Source organism: Rhinoderma darwinii, chromosome 1 (assembly GCF_050947455.1).
Source record: "Rhinoderma darwinii isolate aRhiDar2 chromosome 1, aRhiDar2.hap1, whole genome shotgun sequence".
Lineage (NCBI taxonomy): Eukaryota > Metazoa > Chordata > Amphibia > Anura > Rhinodermatidae > Rhinoderma > Rhinoderma darwinii.
This window is the reverse complement of record NC_134687.1, coordinates 556,960,110-556,985,275: the sequence shown is the minus strand read 5'-3', so window position 1 is coordinate 556,985,275 and position 25,166 is coordinate 556,960,110. Positions and strand designations below refer to the sequence as shown.

The following is a 25,166-nucleotide window of genomic DNA, read 5'->3' as shown; positions in this document are numbered from 1 at the left end:
AGTATTATGCCCGACAGATTCCCCCATACAGTTTAATCCCCACACAGATGCCCCCATGCAGTATAATGCCCAAACAAATTCCCCCATACAGCATAATGCCCCATAGCTGCCCCCAAAAAGCATAATGCCCCCATAGCTGCCCCCATATATTGTAATGCCCCCCTAGCTGCCCTCATACTGTATAATTCCCCCAAAGCTGCCCCTAGTGCCAGTGCCCACACAAAGTGTCAGTGCACTTGTAGATAGTGCCTGTTTAGATAGTGCCCATGTAGATAGTGCCCCTATATAGTGCCACAGTGTCCATGTTAATAGTGCCACACCCCCCATTAAGATCTCACCACCCCCCCTGTAGATAGCTCCATTGGGACTCCCTCTAGGAGCGGAATCCCCAGCCAGAGCATAGGCTGTGGATTCCGCTCCTAAAGGGAAGCCCTGATGTCACTGCCCGTATATGGACAGTGATGTTAGTGGGTACTTCTTGAGTGGAATCCCCGTTGCCGACTCTGGCTGGGGATTCCGCTCCAGGAGGAGCCCCTGACGTCAATATCCATATATGGACAGTGACCACAGGGGTTTCCTCTAGGAGCGGAATCCCCGGCCAGATCATCGGCAATGGGGACTCCGCTCAATCAGTAGACTCTGACATCACTGTCCATATATCCGGGACTGTCCCGCTGATTCCGGGACGGTTGGGATGCAGACCTTGGGGGCCTTTGACAGACACCGACTGCCATAGAAATCCATTGGCAACCTGTGATTGCATCACAGATGGGCCGCTGCGGTGACAGAGGGAGTGCCCTTCCTCTGAAACCACTTAGAGGCTTCAGTCACTATTGCCACCTAAAGGGTTAAATGGCTGGAATCAGAGGTTCCTTCGATTCTGGTCGTTAGAGCAGGAGCTCTAGTGTTATTACACACCAGACCATCCGCTCCAGCCTGGCACGGAACACCTGTGCCTGGCTTATTCGTCAGAGCTGTAAAAAGGCAGCACTGAGGCATAATGCCTCATGAACATGACCAATGTTTGTTTCCGAGTTCTGTCCATCTTTTAAATGGACATCACTCATATACACTAAAATCAATGCATTTAATAGGGCTCATGTACACGTCCATTTTTTTAACCTATCCGTGCGTCCCTTCCGTTATTTTTAGAACATGTCCTATTCATCTCCGTTTTCACAGACCCAAGTCTCCATTCATGTCTATGGGTCCATAAAAAAAACGTATGCCACTCGGATGTCATCCGTGTGCCGTCCGTTTTTCACTGATCAGTTGTTGAGAGATATAATATATTAAAGATATTTAAAAAGAAATGTCAAAGTAGGAAACATCTCCAGTGCCTTGCAAAGCATTGTGGGACAAGGCCTGGAGATATTGCTGCACCTCAGAGTCTTCTGCACCAGTCTGCTGCAATAGCAGCCATGCCACGCCTGATTGATGTTGAAAAATTATTCACGATGGTACGACCAGTATTGCCAGCCATTTATCGCGATTGGTGCCAAAAGATGCTGCTTAGGAGGCGGTCTGCAAGGAGCTCTTCCCAACCGAATGGTCCAGAGGGAAAAAGTCGAAACGTGAAACAATCTGTAAGTGCATGTACCTCTATGTCTCCTGTGCCATGTGATATGAGTAAATTATTAATGCAAATATTTAGTAACAGTGAAAGATGTAAAGTGCAGGTGGAACAGCTGGTGTGACCAATTCAGAAAGGAGCTGCTCCATCAAGTCAACGGGATTGGAGATGCCCTGCCTTCCCGGAAGCCCTACCTGTTTACCCAGCAGTTGAGGTTTCTAAGCAATGTCATGGACCTCGGCCCGTCATTTTTTTTTCTCCCAGAAACAGGCCCAGCGTGTGCACCGTATCATGCTATAGTGCGCTATGTGTACACCGTATCATGCTATAGTGCGCTTAGTGTGTATCGTATCATGCTACAGTGCGCTATGTGTGCACCGTATGCCATAGTGCACCGTATCATGCCATAGTGCACTCATTTCTTTTTTTTAACTTTTTTACATAGCACAACTGACAATTTGGCTCGTTAACATGCGCAGCAAGAGGACAGTAATAATACCCAAATTGTCCATAACCCATCTCCTGCCAGAATTCAGTCAGCTGAGTCAAAGAGGGACCCTACTACAGCCATGGGGACTACTGTCAGTAGTTGAGGTTCACCTCCAGCGAACAACATTCAGAGGCACAAGGCGCTGGGGAAGAGTCGCAGAACAAGCGGCAGTAGATAACAGTGCTCTGATTGATGCCGAAGTCCTGGGGTACTTAAGGGAGCACCAGAAGCCTGAGGATGCAGAGGAATGCTTTCTCAAAAGCCTTGCTCCCCCCTTAGGCAACTTGGCCCCAAGTACCTGTTGGCTACTAAAAAGGCCTTACTTACGGTCCTGGAGGCTGCAAAATCTCCCCAAGCCCCTAGGGAGTTTTTTAGAGGTTTAAACAATTTGGCCAAGTCATGTGTCTCTGGTGCCCAATGGCCTATGAAAGCTCACCTGTCCTATATTCACAGGACAGGTCAGATTATTTTTGCCCTCCCCCTTGGCCTTCTTACCCCAGCCAGCAACCTATTTTGCCAGATCGTGGTGAGGGCCCATTAGCTAGTCCACTTCCAGGTGTGTCAACAATGCACCAGTTTGAGTAGTTTTTATTTTTTTTACATTTTTGGTACTTTGATATTTAGGACCATGTTGGTGCAATTTAATTTGTATTTAGCACTATGTTGGTGCATGTGAGTACTTTTAGCACCCGACAAAAAAAAAACAACGGTGGTTTATAAAAAGCCGAAATTTTTTGTTTGGGTGTGTAAACAGGTAAAAGAACATTCTGGATATAGCTGCAGTTTCAAAAGATTTGACATGCAACTATGCACCATCTCTGAAGTATCCTGGTGATAGAGGCTGAAATAAAATAATTTAAATATAAATACAGCATACACAGACAATTAAGGTGGTATTAATTTTTATTATTTTGGATTAAACCTTGTTTTAATGAGGTATTAGTTTATATTTTTGCCAAAATACAAAAGATTAAAGACATATTTATGTTAAACAAAAGAGGCTTAAATAATTTAAAAAAAAAAAAAAGTAGTGGATTAAAAAAAAAAAAAAAAAAAGTATTTTGGCAAAAAAACTTAAGCTCGCAACCCCGTCAAGGGTCCTTATTTTCTAGCGAGTCCCTACAATATGTAACAAAAAAGAAACAATTAACTAACTAACTCTGAAAAAATGGAAGCAAGTGTCCTGGGCCAGAAAAAAATTATAGACCTCTGCGAGGACAGTCCTGCTGCCAGGAAACTGCGCCCTCATGGGACACAAAATAGTCCGCAAAGACTTCCCGGTGAGCAATTCTGGCAGAACCAGGTCTTCCATACATTGTCAAGTTTTCAGTGACTGTTGAGACGGTCACTTGTTCTATATCCCCGTCCACACCTGCATCATAAATCCTGGTGAAATTATGCAGGATGACACAAGCTTGAATCACCAGGTTTACATTGTTCGGATCCATCTGGATGGAAGACATAAAGATCCACCGTTTGTTGGCCAGAATTCCGAAGGCGCACACCACATACCGACGAGCCCGGGTAAGCCGGTAATTAAAAATGCGCTTCTGGTCTTTCAAACCGCGCCTGGGGTATGGGTGCATCACACGAGCGAACAGTTCGAAACCCTCATCAGCAACTACAACAAAGGGTGGTGGTGGTCCAGATGATCCCAGCAGGAGGCGTGGTTCAGGGAGGGCAAGCTGGTTGTCAAGAAGCTGCTGTCACATTCTGCTTCCATGTGCCCTGATGTCCACAATTACAAACAGGTAGAATCTGTCAGCCAAGGCCAACAGCACCACCGAGAAAGACTGCTTGTAATTATAGAATCGGGAGCCAGAGTGCCTCAGCTTCTTGACACGGATATGCTTTCCATCCAGCGCCCCGATGCAATTGGTATACAGTGCATGGTCCATAAACTTGTCGGCGATACGCAGCCAGTCTTCAGCCATGGGCAATGGCATCACCATCTCCTTAAGTGTGTTCCATATAAGATCACAAGTCAACCGGTCTATTTTTCCTATGGTAGTAGTCCCCAAGAGCAATTCAAAGAGGAGTGAAGAAAAAGTATTCCAGTTGCCAGGAATCTGAAAAAGATAAAACAAAATTAGAACTGTCATATTTCTACCTGGTGACAGGGTGGAATGGGGCACAAGGCAATATACGATAGTGCTAGCTATATAAGGGTGACAGGGTGGGATGGAGCACAGAACCATTTATGCTAGTTCTACCTGTATCAGGGTGACAGGGAGGAATGGGGCACAGGGCAATTTACAGTAGTGCTAGCTGTATCAGGGTGTCATAGGGCACAGGGCCATTCACTCTGGGGCTAGCTTTATTAGGGTGACAGGGTGGGATGGGGCACAGGGCCATTTACAGTAGTGCTAGCTGTATCAGGGTGTGATAGGGTACAGGGCCATTCACGCTAGTGCTAGCTGTATCAGGGTGACGGTACTGCTTGCTGTATCAGGAGCACATGGGGTACAGGGGTAGTGTGTGTTCTTACATCCGGGGGATGATGAGCCGCTTTTCAGGTGATATGCAGAGTCGCTTATTGGTTTCCTAGAAGGTGAGACCAGGACGCAGAGCCTCCAACAAGCGGTCAAATGTATGGACAGTCAGCCGACAGAAGTAGCGAAACTTCTCCTGGTGCTGTCAAAGATTATTGTACAGGGTATGGAAGTGTCCCTTTCAGCCCCACTGGGAGACAATGGGATGGACCCAGTACCCAAGGGCAGATTATAATGAGGGCAGCTGAAAGGGGGCCCAGTTTGCCCTGGTTCTCCCGAAATGGTGGTTAAAATTACTGCCGTTTCAGAGAACCGGGGTAAAGCGGGAGCTCTCATACAATTGTGTCCTTAGGACGCGGATACAATTGCTTACTCTAGCGCTGGCGAAATAGGGAACTATCCGTTCCCTTACTCGCCATTCGACGATTTAGTAACGACGCAACCGGTGCGAGGATGTCATCACGCCGACTGTGCCGTTATACTTGATGAAGCCGCTTGGCTTCTGACCAGTCCTGCGTCGCTGGCGGACGGCATGGAAACAGGGACAGGTGAGAATGGTTTTTTTTTCCTGTGGGTAGCGTTGGGGCAATAACTAGAGGGACCACTATCTACAGGGGGGCATTATCTTTAGAGGGCATTGTGACTGGCGCTATCTACAGGGGGCATTGTGACTGGCGCTATCTACAGGGTGTATGGTCACTGACACTATCTACAGGGGGCATTGTGACTGGCACTATCTACAGGGAACATTGTGACTGGTGCTATCTACAGGGGGCATTGTGACTGGCGCTATCTACAGTGTACATTGTAACTGGTGCTATCTACAGGGGGTAGTGTGACTGGCATTATCTACAGGAGGCATTATGATTGGCACTATCTACAGGGTGCAGTGTGACTGGCGCGATCTATAGGGGCAGTGTGACTGGCGTTATCTACAGCGGGCATTGTGACTGGCGCTATCTACAGGGGGCATTGTGATTGGTGCTATCTACAGAGGGCATTGTTAGTGTGTGGTGTTTTACGTTACTGTGTTTGACACAATTTAATTCATTGGGACAGTATGGTGCTATTGTATTCAGGGGCGAAGTGTGTGATGCTATTATATTCAAGGGCATAGAGTGGGGCACCATGAGCATTTTATCTTCGTTTATAGGTGTGGAAATGTTGGATAAAGTGAGAAGCCGAAGACATGTGAGCAGCAAACTCTGAAGAAATCTGCCGTGGCCGGGAGAAGTCATCATAGAGGTCTGGACCAGATGGAGAAGAAAAGAGAAAAAGAATGAAAGAGAATCTGGGATGTCACCTGTGAGTCACTGAATGTAAATGTTTATTCTCCCTGTGACTGATTAGTACTGTAGTCACTGTATGATCTGCAGCAAGATGACGGATGGTAGCATTCTTTTTTGTTAAACAGCAACTCCCAGCATATCCTAACCATTGTTCAGGTTATACTGGGAGCTGTCGTTTTATGTCATACAAACTTGGCAGGGGTTAAACTGAATTTGCAAATGATCTCTGTACTGAGCTGCATTTGTGCTTGTGCTGTATATATGTACTGAGATTGGTTCTGGCACTGAATATATGTACTGATCTTGGTTCTGGCATTTTATATATGCCTGGTTCTGGGGCCCTATTTATGTACTGAGCTTGGTTCTGGCACTATATATATATATATATATATATATATATACTGAGCTTGGATCTGCCACTATATATATATATATATATATATATATATATATATTATATATATATATATACACACTGATCTTGTATTTGCCACTGTGTATATATATATATATATATATATATATATATACTGAGCTTGGTTCTGCCACTGTATAAATACACACACACATATATATATATATATATATATATATATATATACTGAGCTTGGTTCTGGAGCTGTATTTATGTACTGAGCTTGGTTCTGGCACTATATATGTACTGGGCTTGGTTCTGGTGTTGTATTTATGTACTGATCTTGGTTCTGGTGCTGTATTTATGTACTGAGCTTGGTTCTGGTAATGTATTTATGTACTGAGCTTTGTTCTGGTGCTGTGTATGTGTACTGAGCTTTATTCTGGTGTTGTGTTTATGTACGGAGCTTGGTTCTGGGGCTGTATTTATGTACTAAGCTTGGTTCTGGGGCTGTATTTATATACTGAGCTTGGTTCTGGGGCTGTATATTTATGTACTGAGCTTGGTTGTGGGGCTGTGTATATGTACTGAGCTTTGTTCTGGTGTTGTATTTATGTACTGAGCTTGCTTCTGGGGCTGTATTTATGTACTAAGCTTGGTTCTGGGGCTGTATTTATATACTGAGCTTGGTTCTGGGGCTGTATATTTATGTACTGAGCTTGGTTGTGGGGCTGTATATATTTACCTTATCTTAAGGTAAAATTAGATGTTAGATCTACTTTTACCTTAAGATAAGCTAAACATATACAGTAAAAACTAAACCCCAATAAACATGGAGGAATCACAGTTTTTTCCAATTCACCCTTTATATGGTACTTTAAATGGTGACAATATAAACTACAACTAAAAATAATTCTTCACATACCACTCCATTGATGTAAAAATAAAAAAGGCGGCGATTGAAGTACAAAAAAAAAATAAAAAAATGGCCTGGACTTTAAGGGGTTAAACAGAGACTGGTTCTTTAAAGGGCTACTAAACGTTTGACAAACTTCTGACATGCCATAGTAACATGTCAGAAGTTTTGATTGTTGGGGTCTGAGCACTGAGACCCCCACCAATTGCTAAAATGAAGCGGCAGAAGAGCTCTTGTAAGCGCTCAACCGCTTCGTTTCTGTTTGGCTTTTTCCGGAAATAAATGTATTGGAGTATGGGCTCAATAGAAAGTCTTTGAGCCGGTACTCCGATACATCGGCTTTCCAGAAAAAGCCAAATTGAAACAAAGCGGCTGAGCGCTCACATGAGCGTTTCTACCGCTTAGTTTTAGCGATTGGTGGGGATCTCAGTGCTCGGACCCCCACCAATCAAAACTTCTGACATGTCACTATAATATGTCAGAAGTTTGTCGAATGTTTAGTTACCCTTTAAGATTAAATACACACACAGCAGATTTTTTTTTCCAGAAACCACTAACAATTTAAACCGTGTCAGATAAATTGAAATCTGCAAATAAACGGTAGGTAGAGCGTCTTAAGAGTTCGGGGGGTGGGGGGCACACTCTTTGAACTGCCCGGGGCCCATGGTACCCGTAATCCGCCCCTGCCAGTACCTCTTCCTCGTAGGTTCTTCTTCCAGCATGTCAGGTTGCTTTCCAAAGCGCCGAGAGAGAAGCCAGGCCAAGAAAATATCCTCCTCAGATGATGAGCCGGTGTTGCAAGATACAGTAAAATATGCCAATAAACGCCAGAAACCAAAGCCAAGAAGACAGAGGTATGTAACAATACTCTGTAAGCTGTAAAAGCCGAAGAAAATGGCATCTGGCAAACCATGTGACATTCTTGTGGGTGTTTTCAGTGGGTTGGGACAACATTTGTGACAAAATGACATTATTAATTTTTTTTCACTGATCAGTGAAAAACGGAAGAGAAACAGATGCAACTCAGACGAAAACTGATGCAAAAACGGATGCTTGGATCGGATCAAAAATTGAAACGGATGAAATAAAAAACGGACACTCGAATTGGACAAAAAGCGGATGCTGAAGCACTCGGTCGTGTGCAAGAGGTGTAAGGCCTCATTCACATGACAGGGAAACTCTGTGAAGGCTGTTTATTTAACGGCCGTCACACGGCCGCAGTAAGAACAATATACCCCAAATGGAGCTATTCACATGGCCGATTTTTTGATGGCATGGTAAACTGGGCCGTCCAAAAAATGGAACATGCCCTATTTTGGGCCTTTCTCCCGGCTGCACGGCTCCCATAGAAGTCTAAATGTGCTCTGAGCGACGGCCGTGTCTACCGCCGCTTGCCCGCTCCTCTTCACAATGCGAAGTGCATGTGAGGACATTTTTTTGCTGCCACAGCCCCCTTGTAGACGGCAACCCCCCCCCGTAGTTGGCACCCCACACCCGTAGTTAGCGCCACTGTAGCTCCCTGTAGGAGTGGAATCCCTCTCATTTCCGGCCACGCCGTTGCTGAAGCTGTGGCTGGGGTTTACGCTCCAGGAGAAGTCCCTGACTTCACTGTCCATATATATGGATGGTGACGTCAGGGACTTCTCCTGGAGCGGTCCCCTACAGTGGCGCTATCTACAGGAAGTGGGGGTGCGACCTATGTGGGTTCTATGTACAAGGAGGCTGTGTGGCACTACCTACAGGGGAGCTGTGTGACACTACCTAAGGGGGGCTGTGTGGAACTATCTTCAGGGGGGCTGTGTGGCAGTATCTACAGAGGGCAGTGTGTAGCATTATCTATGGAGGTCAGTGTGTGGCATTCTCTACAGAGGGCAGTGTGTGGCATCTGCAGTGTGTGCCATTAACTACAGAGGGCTGTGTGTGGCATTATCTACAGAGGGAAGTGTGTGGCAAAATATTGACAAATGAAATTAATCAGTTTTTAGGATTTAGAGAAAAAAAACGAATGCAAAATCGGCCGTTAGAAACAGAAACACGGCCAGGAACGGAAACGGAACGGATACAAAATGGCAATGAAAAACGGACCAAATCAACAGTTTTTATCGGCCGAAACTCGGACCCTGTTGTGTGAATAGAGCCTTAGGCCCATAAGAAGATGTCGTAAAGAAGCAAATTGGCGGTCACCAAAGTGTTAACTATTTGTTAGATTTTATTTTTTTTAAACAAAGTGTATTGTCATATATCTAAATGACAGCACCTCACTACCTGTGCATGTAAAATGTACAAGCATCTGTTATGGCATACTTAAAGGAACAGTGTCATCACAATTTTTTTTTTAATATGTTAACGATGTTAGTGCTTTATTAAAAATGTTTATATTTATTTGTGTGTTTGTGTTTTACTTTTTCTTATTTTTACACTTTTTCTTCCCTATGGGGGCTGCCATTTTTTTTTCCATTTCTGTATGTGTCGATTAACGACACATACAGACATGGAATACGGCAGCCACATTCCCATAGGGACTGCGAACGGCTCCCGTCCCATCCACTTCAATGTACGCCGTCTGTGTGGGAACTGCACATGCGCCGCTCCCACACAGTCCAATTTGAAATGCGCGCCGTCCGGCGCCATTTTCGTGTGGACCGGAAGTCGTGCCCGGACAGTAAGATTACTACTTCCGGTCGCGGCTTCCCGACTTGTGCACTTGGACCAACGGCAGCAGACGGAGCGGACGGGCCGGAGGGAGCCGCGGCGGCAGGAGCAGGTAAGAGATTTATATGTATGTTCGTGTTTGTGTACGTTTACTACTGTATGTAAACCTACTACACTGTGTGTTAGCTCAAAAAATGGCGACACACAGTGTAGGAGGTTAGACCGTTCAAACCCCTCGTTTATCCCGGCACTAGCCAGGATAAAGGAGGGGGGGGGGATGCTGAGAGCTCACTAGAGCGAGGGCTTTTTACCCAATTTTGCAGCATAAAGCAATGTGGTTGCTTTACCACATGCAATGCTGCAATTTTGGGAATAGCTTCATCTAGTGACCAGCAATGGGAAATATTATAAATTAGAATTAATTTATAATATTTCCTGACTCGTGAAAAAAAAAAAAAAAATTTGAACAATGTTTAATCACCTACACACTAAATGTTTAATTAAAAAAAAAAACAAACATGTTTTTCTGGCAACACATTGCCTTTAAGGTATGCCCTAACACACTATTAGTAGACAACCCTGGGGGCCTTTATTAGGCCCAGGACTGTCACCAATTCCCAGTCGGCCCTGGCGATCGTCCTGCCGGGACTTACAGAGACCGGACAATGGGCAATTCCTCCCTTTGTCCGCACTGCAATCCGCAATGGTTGCTGTGTATCTGGGGTTAAACAGCTGGCATCTACGTGTTTTCCGATCTCAGCCATTAGTGCAGGAATGTGCCGGTCAATCACAGCCACAATTCCACTACTAATAACACGGGCTATAACGTATATGTACGGCATCCTGGAACTACCCAATTCCCCCCTTTCCCCGGACTGGTATCTCCAGCAAGAGGGCTTCTTTATTAAACCAGAGCACAGCAATGTCGTCGCTGTCAGATGTTATATTATATCTATAAACAACTTCAAATTATATACCCAGGTATATTTTAACAAGATAACTTTAGAGTTTTTAGTGAGTTTAAGTACACTCAGTAAATCTTTTACAAATATAGTTTGTGTTGCTTTTACTGTCCCAATTATATGACAATATTTATTTAACAGTGTGTGTTTCTACCAGGATGTTTGCTATCTCTATGTAGATGATAGAGAACTCAACGATCACCTTTCATATCTTTTGAGTAGATCTTGATGTACATCACCGTATAATGCACAGAACATGTTCAAATTGGTTATTTGCAAAACCTTTGACTACTCCTACTAAATTATATATACAGTATATATATATGATTTATTATATTGTCCTATATATTGAAAATAATCCTCATTGAGATTACCCAAATAGCGAGCACAATAGTGCAAAAACGAAAAGACCTGGCCATACACAATTTGTTCCCCATCTGACAAGAACACTAGTCATTGATTGGCTATAAACATGAGCATAGTACAATATATGTAGCTCGCTAGCTGCTTAATTCCAAAAGGTGCTCAGTATGCGTTCTTTTCTTGTTATAGTTACATAGTTACATAGTTACATAGTTAGTACGGCTGAAAAAAGACACATGTCCATCAAGTTCAACCAAGGGAAGGGAAAAGGGAAGGAAAAATTTCTACACATAGGAGCTAATATTTTTTTGTTCTAGGAAATTATCTAACCCTTTTTTAAAGCCATCTACTGTCCCTGCTGTGACCAGCTCCTGCGGTAGGCTATTCCATAAATTCACAGTTCTCACTGTAAAGAAGCCTTGTCGCCTCTGCAGCTTGAACCTTTTTTTCTCCAGACGGAGGGAGTGCCCCCTTGTTTTTTGAGGGGGTTTTACAAGGAACAGGATTTCACCATATTTTTTGTATGTGCCATTAATATATTTATATAAGTTAATCATGTCCCCCCTTAGTCGTCTTTTTTCAAGGCTAAATAGGTTTAATTCTTTCAATCTTTCCTCATAACTTAAATTCTCCATGCCCCTTATTAGCTTCGTTGCTCTTCTTTGTATTTTTTCCAACTCCAGGGCATCCTTTCTATGAACTGGAGCCCAGAACTGAACTGCATATTCTAGATGAGGCCTCACTAATGCTTTGTAAAGTGGCATTATTACATCCCTGTCCCGCGAGTCCATGCCTCTTTTAATACACGACAATATCCTGCTGGCCTTTGAAGCAGCTGATTGACACTGCATGCTGTTATTGAGTTTATGATTTACAAGTACACCCAGATCCTTCTCAACAAGTGAATCCGCCAGTGTAGCGCCCCCTAGGACATATGATGCATGCAGGTTGTTGGTACCAAGATGCATAACTTTACATTTATCTACATTAAACTTCATTTGCCAAGTGGACGCCCAAACACTTAGTTTGTTTAAATCTGCCTGTAATTCATGAACATCTTCCATAGTCTGAACTATATTACATAGCTTGGTGTCATCTGCAAAAATAGAAATAGTGCTATTAATCCCATCCTCTATATCATTAATAAATAAGTTGAATAATAGTGGTCCCAGCACTGAACCCTGGGGTACACCACTTATAACCGGGGACCATTCAGAGAAGGAATCATTGACCACAACCCTCTGGATACGGTCCTTGAGCCAATTCTCAATCCAATTACAAACTATATTTTCTAAACCTATAGTCCTTAATTTACCCATTAGGCGTCTATGGGGGACAGTGTCAAATGCCTTTGCAAAGTCCAAAAACACTAAATCCACAGCGGCCCCTCTGTCTAGACTTCTGCTCACCTCTTCATAAAAACAGATTAGGTTAGTTTGACAACTTCTGTCCTTAGTAAAACCGTGCTGGCTGTCACTTATAATGCTATTTATTGTCACATAATCCTGTATATAGTCCCTCAATAGCCCCTCAAACATTTTCCCCACGATGGATGTTAAGCTTACTGGTCTATAATTACCCGGGGAAGACCTAGAGCCCTTTTTGAAAATAGGCACCACATTTGCCCTGCGCCAGTCCCTTGGCACTATACCTGTCACTAGAGATTCTCTGAATATTATGAAAAGGGGGACAGAAATAACTGAACTAAGCTCTTTAAGAATTCTAGGGTGTAACCCATCTGGTCCCGGAGCCTTGTGCACATTTATTTTATTTAATTTAGCTTGGACCATCTCTACATTCATCCAATTCAGTATATCAGCCGATATATTAACAGCACTGGCACCGGCTACATCAGCTGCTCTTTCTTCTGTTGTATATACAGAGCTAAAGAACCCATTTAGTAACTCTGCCTTCTCTTGATCCCCTGTGATCAACTCCCCATTACCATTATCTAGGGGTCCTACATGTTCAGACCTTGGCTTTTTTGCATTTATATGCTTGAAGAATTTTTTAGGATTTGTTTTACTATCCTTGGCCACCTGCCTTTCATTTTGTATTTTTGCTAATTTTATTACATTTTTACAGATTTTATTAAGCTCTTTATATTTTACAAAGGCTACAGCTGTACCCTCAGATTTGTATTTTTTAAATGCCCTTTTTTTGTCATGTATTGCCCCTTTCACAGAATGTGTAAGCCATGTGGGGTTTAATTTGAGTCGTTTATACTTGTTACCTGTAGGAATAAATTTTGCACTATAATAACTCAAAGTAGATTTGAAAATCTCCCATTTATCATTTGTTCCATTATTTGACATTAGTTCTTCCCAGTCTATATCCTGAATTGCAGCCCTCATCCTGGGGAAATTGGCTTTCTTAAAATTAAATGTTTTTGCCCTCCCAGCCTGCGTTTGTTTTTTACAGTATAGGTAAAATGTAACTATATTATGATCACTGTTACCGAGGTTTTCACGAACATTGACATTCCCAACAAGATCTGCATTATTAGAAATGACCAGATCCAGGACCTTTACATTTTTAGTAAAAGGAAACACATGTAACTTTGTTTCTTTTCAAACTTTTATATTCTTATTAATACATGCAACATTTCAATTGTTTAAAATATTTGAAAGTTCATACCTACATGATACATGAAGCATTGTAAAGTAATGTCCACGCCAAGGATATTTTCCTCCTACATTCTCTCACGCCTTAGACCAGTGCATGCCACAAAGTTTCTGGTGTCTTCCCCCTTCACGCTTGAGTTTTTTGCAGAGGACTAACTTTCAGTAGCAGCTAAGTGGCAAAAAAAGCTAAGAGACTGTGGGAGCTTGGGAGTGTTCATTGGACTGAAGTATGCAGTGTCTTAAAAGACACTAACTTTTTGAACAAATTATGCTAATCTAATAGTACACCTGATTATATATAGCATTTTTAATTTATTGTTGAAATTTAGTTGTTTTTATTAACACAAATTCTGTGTGAAGTTACTACCACTAGGTGTCTCCCTTCATTGAATCTGATGTCCACCCCCAGTTGCCAAGCAAAATTCATCGATAGTTGGATTACAGAGCAGAGGAGAGGGAATGCAGGAAGTGTGTGCGGGTGGTGTCTATTCACAGCCTTCACATAAAAGTCTATGGAGAGGGGAGGGGAAGCAGAGTGAGAGTGACAGACGCTACCTATAGAAGTCTACAGAGAGGAGAGGGCAGAGCATGTAGAGGGAGCAGGAGCAGAGACATAGACACTGTTGCCCAAAGAAGTCTATAGAGAGCTGAAGGGGAGCAGGAAGAGGAAGCAGGAGCATAGAGAGGGAGAGGTGTAAAAGAAGGGGGAGGCAGAGAGAGACACAGACACACTGCCCATACAAGTCTATGGAGAGAGGAGGGGGAGCAGGAGAAGAGTGAGAGAGACACACAAAGATATGCTGCAGCTTTCTAGTAAGTGTTATATCGCACCCCAGTGCTGGATTTACAGCAATACAGCTCATTACTGCTATATAATCTCCTCCATGATGCTGATGTTTCTATATATATATATATATATATATATATATATATATATATATATGTGATATTTAGAGACGAGAGCAGAATTCTGGGGGACGGACGGCTTTGGTGACAGTGGGTCAGACACGCAGGATCCAGCTGTTATAGATCACATCTAAGTTCATAACATCACTTGGCTGTTAGCATTACTAAGTTTATCCCAGGAGAGTTTTTACAGACCTTCAGTGGGAATCCACAATCATCCGGATGGACATCTGTGCCAGATGGGGCAGGAGACAGCTGTCTTGTAAGAAGTTTCCGTGCATGGTTCTGTGAGTAATGCCTTTGGCACTACGACCTGATATTATAAACAACACTGCAGACAATATTATTAACAATGGTGACGCATCTCGAGCTCGCAGCGTGCTCTTCCTTAGACCAGTATAATGTACAGTGTAGATATGTTAGTGACTATTTAAAGGTAAAAAAGAGGGGAGGGAAAACACAAAAAAAGTAGGAAAGTGCTGTTCAAACAAGAATTTGAATAATTGGATTAATTACATCTCAATTGTGATAGTAATTTGGTGAAGTGGGGTACGAGGAAGACTTTACAGAGACATTATAAAGTGATGTTGCTGAACAGCTGGACTAAAATTGTGTTGCTGTGAGAAGTACGATGTATAGCCGTGGTAGTAACCGCCAGATATTTGGTTATGTGGATCTTTGCATAGAAACATGCCTTATTTGGTTTAAGATGGGGGTGAAATGTTATTTGGCGCAGTTATATAACAATTATATTACATTCTTTATATGTTTAAATAAAATCAAATGTAATAAAAACACATAGGATGATAAATAAAACAGAGCTGTTCAGGGAAGTAATTGTAGCCCTGTTGGAGAGGTTTTTATTCAGGGACAGATCAGACTATATATGATATCAAATGGTATAAAGATAGGAATAGATCAGATTATATGATAAGAATAGATCAAACTATATATGATATTATGTTTGTTTAAAGGGAACCTGTCACTAGCATTTCACCTATTGAACTTTAATTATCCCTCACTGACCGCTGCTATCAAAAGTTCATTACCGTTATCCGCTCTCCTAAACTCCTCCTCCGACTGTAAATAACGGTCTGCAAACATTTTGCAACCTTTTGTCGTAATAATCCGGTGTCCCATTTTACGCACACACCAGAAGAGGACATCCACGCAGAAGCGCAGTATTTTGTGTGCTAGGGTAAGGCGAGAAACTGTCAATCAAAAGTAAGAAGGCGGGTAAACTCGGTAAGACTTGAGGAATGAAGATTTGACTCTTTTCAAACGAAGATTTTACTCTTTTCTGCTCATTAGCATACGGTGAACACTAAAAAACTGAATAGTAAAGCTACAGAACCGACTAAGAAGACAATTATAGGTTATATAGAAATGATTTTTCACCCACTACCACCAGGTATTGCTGGTTTAATAGGTGAAATGCTGGTGACAGGTTCCCTTTAAACAGACAAAAAATATTAAAAGCATGAAAAATAGAAAAATATCTATTTTGTATATATTAGTGGATGGTGGTGTTTTGTTTAATCTATTTCTGTACAGATCTATTTTTAAATCAGTCCAAATTTTCCAGGCACTCATTAAGTCCCTGTAGGGTTAATATTTGCAATTTACTAATCCAATAGTTTTCCTAATTTTTTTATTTTTATTTTTTTAACGAAGAATTGCTCTGCTGTATTTATATTTGGGATTTGCTCGACCGGGGTTATTTGTACGCTCTCTGGATTTTTGTCATGAGAGAGTAGATAGTGTTTGGAGACACAGTGGTCCAAATACCCTGACAAAATATTGGCCCTACAGTATGTTTGTTAATTCTTTCTCTAAAGGCCATTTTACACTGGCGCTCGTCCCCTAGAATTGCCCTGTATAAACAGCGCAGCGATCAGCAGATAAACGAGCAAACACATTGATCATCTGCTGATCGTATCGTTTTAAAAAAGTGAAATATCGTTGTCAGCAGCATATCTCCTTGTGTTGACAGGGAGACGCGCTGCCGACATGATAATAATGTATATGGACGAGCGATCGGAGTAACGACCGCTCGTCCTCATCCATAGCTCCTTGTGACAGGAGCAAACAAGCGCCGATCAACGATGTCTCGTTGATCGGCGCTCGGTGCAGCGGCCGAATAGTGGCAGGTGTAAAAGGGACTTAAGTGTCTGAATTGTCCGTAAAATGTATTGTAATCTACAAGGACATTCTAGTAGATATATCACAAAATCCGAGCCACAGTCATGAACATTTTTATCTTGTGTCAATCCAATGTGACTTTGCAATCAAAGGTTTGCTTCCGATGTGTGAAAATCCTACAGCATCCTGTTCTTACTGCAGTTATATGAGCCTAGCAACTTGGGAAACAAAGATTCACAAGCGGTATTTAATGTCATGATTGGATTTTTTAGTCTGCTCGGGGTAACAATAGTTTTAATGTATTTTCCTCTTTTGTATGTGATTTGGAGCTTCAGAATCTTCCATTTTGATGTCAGGATGTTTCTGATCGTGTTGGCTGAATTACTGTATTTTGCTATTAAGTTGAACTGGTATTTTTCTGGGTCATCTGTGCTGCTTTCATTTTTGGGGAGTAGACATTTTGCCTGTGTTAGGGCTCTAGCTTTACTATAGGCCAAATCCTTTACTCAAGATCCTTTACCTTAAGAGAGTTCTCTACTCAAGACCATCAATCAATACCTTGGGGTACTCCTTTTTTGCTGATCTTTTAGGATCAGAGATTGGTTATTGAAATCTGATATGTAAGTGCAGTTGCGCCTTATATGTCTGAACTGTCCAAAAGGCACTTTTTTAAAACAATTTTATGCAGTGTAGACTATCATATGCTAAATTGCTATTTGAGTCCACTTTATTGAAGTGTGTCTTTGTTGTAATGGCCCCACATTTATTGGCTTTCAGCACAATATCTAGATACTCCATTTTCTCTTTTTGTATATTATGGGTGAATTTGAGATTCCTCTCAATATTATGTAAATATTTTATGAAAATTTGCGCTGATTTTAGTTAACCTTTCCAGGATTATATCGTCAATATATCTTTGATACATCACCATGTGTAAAGAAAAAGGGATGTCTGTTCCTAGGTGGATTTTTTTTAAAGTGACCCATAAGAGATTTGCAAAACTCGGTGCAAATCTCTGGCCTATCGAGGTCCCATTAAGCTGTCTTTAGATTGTGGATTGGAATGTGAAGAAACTATGTTCGATGATGATCTGAATCGCATTGACAACTACATTTTTTTGTCGGTCATGCATGAGAGGGTCTTGAGACAAGTAGAGGTACACAGAAGCCATACACAGGATGTGTGGGATGTTGGAGTATAATGCGGACACATAAATAGGTTGCCGTAAGTATTGTCGCTCTCATACCATTGGTTGTAATGTATTTATGAGGTCAGCTGAACCCCTGATGAAGGAGGCAAGGTTAACTACAAATTTTTGGAGATGTATGTCCACATAATAGAATAGGTTGCTTGTTAGGAAATCAATGCCTGATATATATGTCCTAGAGGTGGTAGAAAAAAAGCTTTATTCGGGTGGGGTAAGTAGGATTTTTGTTTTTAGTCAAAATCTTATCTTCTTGTGCCCTACAAGTGTACTAAAATCATCGGCATAGAATTGGCTCGGATCTGAGCAGAGAATTTCATAATATTCTACATTTAACCCGTTAGTGATCACCAATACGCCTTTTCACGGCGGCCACTAACAGGCTTTATTCTGATGCATGTGCCTTTTTACGGCACTGCATCAGGATAAAGTAAACAGAGCAGGGAGCCGTCAAATCTGGCCTCTGGCAGCTGAGGGCTGGGGGCGTCCCTGCTCTGCCATGTGAGATCGATATTAGTATCGATCTCACCCGTTTAACCCCTCAGATGCGGTGCTCAATAGCGAGCACCGCATCTGAGTGGTTTTGGAGAGAGGGAGGGAGCTCCCTCTCTCTCCCACCGACACCCGGTGATACGATCGCCGAGTGTCTGTGTCTCCAATGGCAGCCGGGGGCCTAATAAAGGCCCCCAGGTCTGCCTGGAGCGAATGCCTGCTAGATCATGCCGGAGGCATGACCTAGCAGATGCCTGTCCGTTTTAAACGGATACACTGCAATACAAAAGTATTGCAGTGTATTATAATAGCGATCGGAGAATCGCATATTAAAGTCCCCTAGTGGGACTAGTAAAAAAGTTAAAAAAAAGTTTAATAAAGTTAATTTTAAAAAAAATGTGGGAAAAAATGAAAAACCCACCTTTTCCCCTTACAAAATGCTTTACTATTAAAAAACCAAAATAAAGTAAAAAAGTTACACATATTTGGTATGGCCACGTCTGTAACGACCCCCACTATAAATATATTACTATTAATATATTATTTAACCCGCACGGTGAACGCCGTAAAAAATGTAACAAAAACTATGGAAAAATTGCTGTTTTCTGTGAATCCTGACTTAAAAAAATGTGATAAAAAGTGATCAAAAAGTTGCATCTACTCCAAAATGGTACCAATAAAAACGACAAGTCTTCCCACAAAAAAAAAAGCCCTCATACAACCGCATCGGTGAAAAAATAAAAACGTTATGGCTCTTCAAATATGGAGACACAAAAACAAATAATTTTGAAATAAAAGCGTTTTTACTGTGTAAAAGTAGTAAAACATACAAAAGCTATACAAATTTACTATCGTTGCAATCGTAACAACCCGCTGAATAAAGTTATTGTGTTATTTATATCACACGTAAATGGCCTAGATTTAAGACGCGAAAAAGTGTGGCAAAATTTCAGGTTTTTTTCTATCCCCCCCCCCCCCATAAAAAGTTAATAAAAGTTAATCAATAAATAATATGTCCCCCAAAATGGTGCTATTAAAAAATACAACTTGTTCCGCAAAAAACTAGACCTTATACAGCTATGTCGACGCAAAAATAAAAAGGTTATAGCTCTTGGAATGCGACGATGGAAAAACGTAAAAAATGGCTTGGTCATTAAGGTTTAAAATAGGCTGGTCATTAAGGGGTTAAGAGTATTTTAGTTGCTTCCATAATGTAGTCAGTTCTAACCTGGATTGGTGGTGTTTTTCAGTTTTTGTAATGTTTGATTTTCTTGTCATGTGAGATTATTCTGACAGGAGGGTGTCAGTTTTCTGATGTCCTTAAATTCTGCCATGACTAGGGATTGGAATGTTTCTATGTGGCTTCCTTTATATTGTGTGGGAAAAAAGTTGGATTTTGGTTTTAGATCTGTTGGTATAGGAAATCAGCTATATCTACATACATTGATTCTGGTAGGCTTACCACAGTCCCTGTAGATGTGTCATTATTGGTATCACTATCTAGGGGTTTGTGGACCCACTAGGCCACTCCGCCGTAGCGGAGAGGCAGCTGGCCAAGTCACAGTCAATGCACAAGTTTATACAATGAGTTTGTAGCACGAAAAGCACCTGAGAGAGTCCAGACAATGACAGAGGCTTTAGCATGGACGGGACTGGATGTGGCAGGTTGCGCCAGACGTGGCGGATGACAGTAGGTGCAGCAGGTTGCGCCAGACGTGGCAAACAACAGCAGGTGCAGCTGGTTGCTCCAGATGTGGCGGATGACAGTAGGTGCAGCAGGACACGACTCCAACACTTGATGGGGCTCAAGAAGCAGCACAGGATACAGGAACAGGTAGCAGGACACGGGAACACTTGGGAACAGGATAGGACCTGAGGGACCATTTGCAAAGAATAACATGGGAATTCCAAACAACGCTCAGGCAAGGAGTGAAGGGGCAGGGCCCTTTTTATAGTCCAGGGTGATCTGGGAGTAATTAGTCAATTCTTAACGTGTGCACGCTGGCCCTTTAAGGCCGGGAATGAGCTTGTGTGCACACCCTAGTGGTCACTGCAGGACAAGACGGCCGCTTGCGCTGGCATTCTCGGGGAGGAAGACATCGGCAGGATGAAAGGGGTCTGCGACCACAGCCGTTACAATTGGTAATGGTAGGTCTAATATCTGCATTTTCGGCAATCTTACATTTCAGTTTTTTCATGGTGTAGTACCGCTTTTAGAGTTAATTTCCTGATGAACCTATTAAGGTCAACCATCAGTTCTAAATCGTTCAGGATATGAACAGAAGGAGAGTCCTTTACTCAAGACCATACTATATATTGAGTATACAGCTCGAGAGGTTAACGGGAACCAGTCACCAGCATTTCACTTTTTAAAACCAGCAATACCTGGTGGAACTGGGTATAAAATAATTTTTATGTAACCTTTAATTATCTTCTAAGTCGGTTCTGTACCTTTAGTATTCCATTTTTTAGTGTTCCTGTGCCGTATGCTGATGAGCATAAAAGACTTCATTTGAAAAGAGTGATATCTTCATTCCTCAAGCCTTTCCGAGTTGACCCCACCGTGTTAATTTTGATTGACAGCTCCTCGCCTCCCCCCACCATACATGAAATCCCGTGCTTGCACATCGATGTCCTGTTGTGGTACGTGCGCACAACGGGACAACATGGTGGCGAATGCGCGGTAACTGGAGGTAACTTTGAGGCCCGAACGAAGCAGGGAAGGGTGTTAGACCATACATGACGGGTGCATGCACGCTATCTCAGACGAGATTTCCGCATTTAGGACGGGCCAGTTTTCGGCGGTGGGTGGGTATAAGAAGAGGAATGAACGAGACTGGCGTTTTATTACCATAAAAGGCGCAAAATGTTTGCCGACCTTTATTTGCAGTTGGAGGAGGAGTTTTGGAGAGGGGATAACGACAATGAACGTTTGACAGCAGCGACCAGCGAGGGGTGAGTAGAGTTAAAAACGTAAAATGCTGGTGACATGTGCCCTTTAAAGATACCTACCCTTTATAACCTGCCTTTTTCTTCCATAGTATATTTCTCTAAGTTAGGGGGGGTTTGGGGAAATTTCAGTGTAGGGAGAGGTGTAGGGGGTTTTTGTGTGCTCTTACTGTTTCTTTTTAATTGCTCCTGAGCTTGCAATTTTTTTTTCTTATAGCTTCCTTTTTTGTTCGGGTTTAGGGAGACGTATTGCAGAATCGTCTGTTTTGGACTGGCTAGTCTTGGGTATAATTAGGTGGAAGCAACAGTGAGAGCCCATAACAAACCACCTCCACCTCTCCCTACCCCGCTATTTCCTCAACCACCAACACTATGTAATAGTGGAAAGTGATATATCCGTTGAACATAGAGCACAAAACTGTGAAGATCGCTGTCAGCGTGTGGAAGTCAAACAAACCAACGGTGCACTGAGAAGCACAGTATTGTGCGCTAAACCTATATCTACTGAACTGTTATCAAAATATTGAACCCGTTTCAAGATACGGAGCTTATCATCAGAACTCGGACAACACACAGGACTTTTATTTTTTTTCATTTATTTTCTCTTCCCTGCTACAAGAATATTGATATCTACTTACATATTTTATATGAGAAGCAATTGATATAAACATATATGAACATAGAGTGTATATCACTTACAGCTTGCATATAATATATATTTTACAAAGTATTGTAGAAAAAACTGGAGGGCGGGTATTTGGTTAATTGATATTACATTATTTACCCACACGGTGAATGCCGTAATATAAAAAACAATGCCAGAATTTTTTATAAAAAGCAATTAAAAAGTTGTATGTATCCCAAAATAGTACTAATAAAAACTACAAGTTGTCTCGGAAAAAATAAGCCCTCATAAAGTTACGTCTTCGTAAAAAAGTTAAGGCCTAGAATATGGGGACTCAATGGAACTCAAATATTAGGGGAACAGATAGGGCAATCTGTCACAAAGACCAAGCATTGTGTTGTCTTCCGGGTGCTAGGTTTCGGCATTATGCGGTTCGGTTTGACAGATAATTTGGAGGGTCTGGTGAAGACCTATCGGTCATGGTGCACATTGGGACCAATGACATTGTTATAGGTAGGTAGAAGGACCTCAAACATGATTTCAGGGACTTTGGTATTAAGCTCAGGGCAAGGAGCTCGAATGCAGTATTTTCAGAAATACTACCTGTACCCCGTACCACACGAGAGACGCAGCGGGAGATTAGGAAGGGAAACAAGTGGCTCAAGAATTGGTATAGGAAGGAGAGCCCCTGACGTCACTGTCTATATATGTTTTAGCTGCAAATGCCGGACCAAATTTATATTAATGCCTATGGATTTAGAATGGGATGTCATAAAAACTCTTATAGGTGTAGGTATATGTGTAGGTGCCCCAATACTTTTGTCCATATAGTGTATGTACAGTAAAATTAAATTGTGCTGGAATTGAATTTAGTCTCCGTCTGCCTTATATTTTGCGCAATTCAAAGAGCCTGTTGGTGCATCTACCAGAGCACCTTTCTTATGTATTTAAACAGAAAAATCTAATGACCGATATCATGATTAGGAATGACAAATTCTCTATTACATGTCACCTGCTTAACTCAGCAAGAAGTGCAGCGCCACCTCAAAAACACTAAAATAGACAAATCATCGGGTTCGGATTGGCATGCACCATGAGTTCTGCGGGAATTAAGTACTGTGATAAACAGACCCTTATTTATTTTATTTAAGATTTCTATTATCTGCAAATGTGGTGCCAATATTCAGAAATGGGTCAAAAAGTGAGCCTGGAAACTATAGACCAGTAAGCTTGACCTCCACTGTGAGTAAAATATTTAAATGGTTTCCTAAGGGAAGGTAGTGTATCTTGTAGTATCTCAATGAAAATAAACTTATAACTAGCATCAGCATGGGTTTATGAGGGATCGGTTCTGTCAAAATAATCTGATCAACTTCTATGAGAAGGTTTGTTCTAGGCTACACTTGTGTAAGGCTGTGAATGTTGTGTATCTAGACTTTGCAAAAGCATTTGATACGGTGCCACATAAAAGGTTGGTATATAAAATGAAAATGCTAGGACTAGGGGGAAAGTTGTGTAATTGGGTTAATAACTGGCTAGTGATAGAAAACAGAGGGTGGTTATTAATGGTACACACTTCGATTGTGTCACAGTTACCAGTATAATATTGTAGAGGCATTTGGGGAAACTGGAGGTGTGAGCAGAGAAATGGCAAATTAAGTTTAATGTAGATAAATGTAAGGTTATGTACTTCGGCAGAGGAAATAAATTCTACAATGATGCATAAGAAAACACTGGTATATTGGCAGACAGTAAACTTAACTTTAGCAACCAGTGCCGGGCAGCTGCTGCCAGGACAAATAAAATAATGGGATGCATCAACAGAGATGCCATGACAAGAATAGTTTTACCTCTATACATATTCTAAATCACTAGTCAAACCACACATGGAATATTGCGTGCAATTTTGGGCACCTTTGTATAAGAACGACATAGCTGAACTCGAGCCGGGGCAAAGGAGGGCAACCAAAGTTATTAAGGGAATGGGTAAATTGCAGCACCAAGAAAGGTTATCAAACCTGGAGTTTATGGCAAATGCCCCATAAGAAAGTATAAGGTGGAGGTTCAAGCTTACCACTAACAGTCTTGTTAACATTTTGCAAACTTTAAAAATCTATTTACATCAAGATTTCTTTATTTTTTTTTAGTGGGTAAACAGACCAGACCCCAAAACTCATTCAGATCGCAAACCAGACCCCAAAATTTTAATCTGAGACCCCAGACCAAACCTTAAATGAAACAAACCCAGGGTCAGGACAATGGGTAGGTGAAGTAGGCACTTGCCTAGGGCGCCACCTAACTTTGAATATGAGGGGGGTGCAATTAAGGCTGGTTTACATGTGCAGATTCCAGCTGTTTAACTAATAACAGGTCGATTAGCGCTCATTTACAGACCATTTACATGGGACGATGTTAACTGTATGGGAATGAATGATAGTTAATATGAACTTTCGGTCCCCATACAGTTTGCATCTTGTCGGCAGGACATCCCCTGTTTACACGGGGAGATGTGCTGCCAACAATTATGATTTTTAGGGTTGCATAAAAGATGCAATCAGCCAATGGACTAGCGTTTGCTCGTTTGTTGGCTGATCACTGCCCTGTTAGCAGAGGGCAATGATTGGGAATGTTTGATCATTGGCTCGTGAAAATGGGCCTTTAGTCATCCATCCCCTTTGTAATGACCAGCTCTGTCCCGGGAAGACTGAGAATGTACGTGATGTACTGTACAGCACTTACTATGTAGAGCTTACTATGTAGACAGGAGGAGAAGCTGTGCTACGTAAGCAGCTCCAAAGACATCAAACCAAGGGAACATTGTCGCCGTCACTGCTGCAGTCAAGATTCCTGCCCCCCTATAACCCACAGAAAATGTACAGCTCATTGTCTATAACCCTTTCCTGCTTCCATCTTACAACTGCCCACTGAAGGTGTGCAGAGTGTATGTCTGAAGTGTATGCAGGTGTGTAGAGCGTGTGCAGGTGTAGAGTCTGTATATTTGTAGAGTGTATATAGATGTGCAGTGTTCGCAGGGACTGTTGCAATATTTCCTCCTTGTCTTATGCATTTGGCTTGTTCAATAAATTAAGTGTTGTCAGCATAACATTAACGAATGTACATTCGACCGCACAT

The 25,166-nt window shown here is 42.0% G+C and overlaps 1 protein-coding gene across 7 annotated transcripts in view; it reads left to right on the top strand.

Annotated features, from left to right (window-relative positions):
- The window catches only part of ANKRD31 (ankyrin repeat domain 31), a 250,225-nt gene that overhangs the window by 217,997 nt on the left and 7,062 nt on the right, over positions 1-25,166 (top strand). The window lies entirely within an intron of this gene.